The sequence below is a fragment of the Triticum dicoccoides genome, chromosome 2B (assembly GCF_002162155.2).
Source record: "Triticum dicoccoides isolate Atlit2015 ecotype Zavitan chromosome 2B, WEW_v2.0, whole genome shotgun sequence".
NCBI lineage: Eukaryota > Viridiplantae > Streptophyta > Magnoliopsida > Poales > Poaceae > Triticum > Triticum dicoccoides.
Genome location: NC_041383.1, coordinates 552,161,565 through 552,165,876, shown reverse-complemented (window position 1 = coordinate 552,165,876; position 4,312 = coordinate 552,161,565).

Genomic DNA, 4,312 nt, shown 5'->3' with positions numbered 1-4,312 from the left:
GACAACTAAAGAGGGACAACTCAAAGGAACATATAACTTTCTGAGTTGTGGATACATGGGTTGGTATGCCGAACAAAGTTCAACATAATTCTTCCGGATGACCCATGCAGAAAGGTTGAGCTGGCAGAGTCACAATATAGCATGGAGAACTCATAGAGGGCCTGTTGTGATCTTTTGATCCAACAAACTTCTGCCATAATGGTTCATGGTATTTGGAAGAACGATATACCACGGACCTCGAGGACTATCGCAAAGGTTACTAATATACTAAAGGAACTAGCAACACTATCAACATGATGTAAGTAGGGTGAATATCGGGTTTAAGAACCCAGGAATAGAATACCTACTAACTAAATGGCATCACAGGATGCTTTCGATAATAAAGGCCAGAATCTTCACACTAGGACACAAATCATGGCTAGACCACTAGATGATCCCCTAAGCACTTAGGGTCATAATAATAATTCCAACATATATGTCGAGGCAATAATTACCTCAACACACCGATTAGTGTGGTTAATCTGGCCCAAAGGAACATCGAAGCGGGAGGAAGGAATTTGCAAATTGCTTCAAACTATTTAGAAACCTGGGATGACTCGGACAGCATAACGGCTGTAAATGCTCAGAAAAGATTTGAGACATTCACAAAAATGGTGGCATAACCACTCAGAAGCACAATATCAAGGTCTCGAGATCAATAATTAACATACAGAAGTAGTAGGAACTGAAACGAGGCTTAAGTCCAACAATCTATAAGTCTACGGATTAGTAACACGTGATCCTGATAGAAAGAAGAGATAGCCTAGTTCTTAATCCCCGCAGGAAAGATAAGATGACTCAGATCAGAAGGCATAAGGTATAAGGAGTAAAAAGAGCCTTACGTTCCACCCCACAATCAATTCCCTTATATAACTAAAGAATTTCTAGACTCAACTTCGACCAGTTTGGCTTGGTAATCCTACAGGCAGTCAAGCTCTGATATCAACGCTGTCAAGACCCCGACTCAATGCCACATCGATCTAGCATGTAACACCTTATATCACTTTGCGGCCTCACGCACGGTATTCCCACGGTGTCGCCTTACCTTAGCCCGGGACCGTTTGCGCCTTTTGGCACACGTATATGACAGTGTCGCTAGCATCCATATGATAAGGAGCCCGGGCTGACATGGCTAGTCGTAAACCCAAAGTGGCACAGACTTACAGGGACAGGCATCCATGACCCAGCATCGAACGTGTCGGTCATCAGCGAGTGAATCCAGGCTGTAGCACTGGGCTAGTAGGACTCCGGTGAACCGGGCTGTAGCAGGCTAACAGGACTCCGGTATTCATCGCGTGACATTTCCCCGAAGGGACAGACACAGGAACGAAGAAGGACACATGCCGGCCAGCCTAAGTGCTCCGGAGCAGTAGCAAGCTACCATGGCTCGGTGGAAACACTAGGAGACATTTCCCGGTAAGAGAGGCTACTAAAGATAAACAACTAGATAGTCAGATCCCACACATACCAAGCATTTCAATAACATACACACAATATGCTCGATATATGCAAATACAACATGGCATCACAACATGACTCTATGACTCAAGTAATTTATCAATAGGCTCTGAGGAGCGAGATATTACAAACAGGGGTCTCATGACCCAACATTCAGAGCATACAAATCAAAGCACAAGCGGAAGCTATCATGTCTGGGTACAGACAACTATAACTGAAAAAGGCTGAGAAGCCTGACTATCTACCAGATCCTGCCGGGGCACAAGATCGTAGCTGAGGTAACAAGCTAAACGTCGAAGTCCATGTGGAACTACTAGCGAGACCGAAGTCTCTCTGCAAAAACATAAAATAGGCAAACGTGAGTACAAATGTACCCAGCAAGACTTACATCAGAGCTAACTACATATGCATCATTATCAACAAAGGGGATGGTGGGGTTTAACTGCAGCAAGCCAGCTTTGACTCGGTGGCTATCCTAAACTACGACTGCGAGTAACTCTTTTGAGGTGGCGCACACGAGTCCACATATTCACCATATCAATACACCACTATGGATCCGCTCCCGTCTCCCTACGAGAACGCCATCCATAGCACTCACGCTTATCTTGCGTATTTTAGAGTATCCACTTTCACTTGTCTATGAACTGATATAAGCAACCCAGAAGTCCTTTTCCGTGGACACGGCTATTCGAATAGATGATGATAATCCTGCAGGGGTGTACTTCACACACGCTCTCACCACTTACCGCCGTTTACACGACATGTACTCGGCAACCTTCAAGCGGAAGCCCAACGTGGGTGTCGGCCACGGCCTACCTAAACACTCGAGTCTCTAGTCCAGGTTTATCGCCTATTCGGGTTCCATCCATGAGGGGATCCGGCCGGAGTTTCGCTCACAGCCCCAAACGATGTGAACAGGGTTCCCGAGACACCAAACGGGCGCCCGGTACACCGTGCCACGTGCCTACCGCATCACAGCCCACCCCTACGGTCAGCGCTGCGCGCGGCCTCCAGCATACTACAAACACCAGAAACTACTTGCAACTCCTGGACAGAGGACAAGGGTGATCAAGAAGCCGAGAGGGTCCATTGGTTTCGGGCCCAATGCGTGGTAGTAGCTGAATCATGGATCACAAACACAGAACTCAGTTCCCGAGGACGGCTGCAATGAGACAACCCACCATGTACTCCTACATGGCCTCTCACCTCTACCTTTACCAAATCATATTCACACACTTAGCTCACACTTAGTAGGACAGGTTCACACGCCTCTGATTCATCCCCGATGAATCAGACCCGACTCGACTCTAAGCAGTAGCAGGCATGACAAACAAGCATGAATGAGTAGGCACAACAGGGCTCAAACAACTCCTATTCATGCTAGTGGGTTTCATCTATTTACTGTGGCAATGACAGGTCATGCAAAGGATAAAGGGGTTCAGCTACCGCAGCAGGTAACAGATGAATCGTTGTTGTCCTAATGCAGTAAAAGAGAGCAGGAGCGAGAGAGTAGGATTGTATCGGAATGAAAAGGGGGGTTTTGCTTGCCTGGCACTTCTAAAGATAACATTGAGTCTTCATCAGTGTCAACTATAACATCGTCGGTACAACGTCTACCGAGGGAGAACAACACCGGCAAACACAGAAGAAACACGATCAATGCAATGCACAATATGATGCATGATCATGACATGGCAAAATGAATGTGTTTTGAGCTAATGCAACTAGCAACAGATTAAATGAAGTTGGTTTGAATACAAGATTCAAATTTAAACTCCATATGTGATTATTCAAATGCCATTTAATTGATTTGTGCTAAACAACAGCTATAAGTTGTTCTAACATGCATGAAAATGGTACAGATGGATTCCTTGAATTTTTCTGATAATTTTTCATATATAATTTATTTAATTTGGAGTTACGGTTAATTTTCTATGACTTAATGAAGTTTAGGACATTTTCTGAAAATAATAAATCATTTAAGAATTATTTAAATTCCAGAAAACATTTACTGCGTCAGCAGTGCGTCACCGTGACGTCAGCAGGTCAACAGACGCTGCTGCTGGTCAAACCTGACGTGTGGGGGCCACACGTCAGTGACACAGGGTTGTTTAACTCACTGACAGGTGGGACCGGTCAACGGCCACGTCAGCTAGGTCAACTCCGACGCGTGGGGCCACTGTGGTTAACTTAAACTAAATAGGGGGTTAACCATGGTTAGTTAAGGGCGTGGGGCCCATATGTCATCGACACGCGACACTGACTAAACGCGATTAGCACCTAAACTAATGGTGCCACGTCAGCCACCGGAGACCAGCCGGCGGCGACCACAGGACACGGCGGGGGCACGCCGGACTTACTCTAGAGGCGTCAGCTTGGCGCGCTGAGGGCACCAGGGGATGGCCCTTGCTCTCGCGCATCCAGAGGACCAAGTGGGAGGTCGTGGGGTCGCCGGAACTCATGCCGGCGACGAGCTTTGGCGGCGATGGTGTTCGGTGGTGCTCGGGCGCGTCGCTACGGTGCATCAGTGAGCAAATGGAGAGGCTGGGCAGCACCTGCTAGACATGGGGAGCACTAAGAGCAGCACAGTGAGGCCAGGGGAGCACGGAGGCTATGCGTGCAGCAGCAATGGCGGACGGTGGCTTCGGTGCTCGTGGGGAACGGCGCTACGGTACGGAGGAGAGCATGCTGAGTTAGGGGAGAAGGTCAGTGGCTCACGGCGATGACGAGGGGACGCTCGGCGAGGTCGGGGACGGTCCGGAGCCGACGAATTTGACGAAGATGGCCGGCGGTCCCGAGGTTGAAGAAGACATCG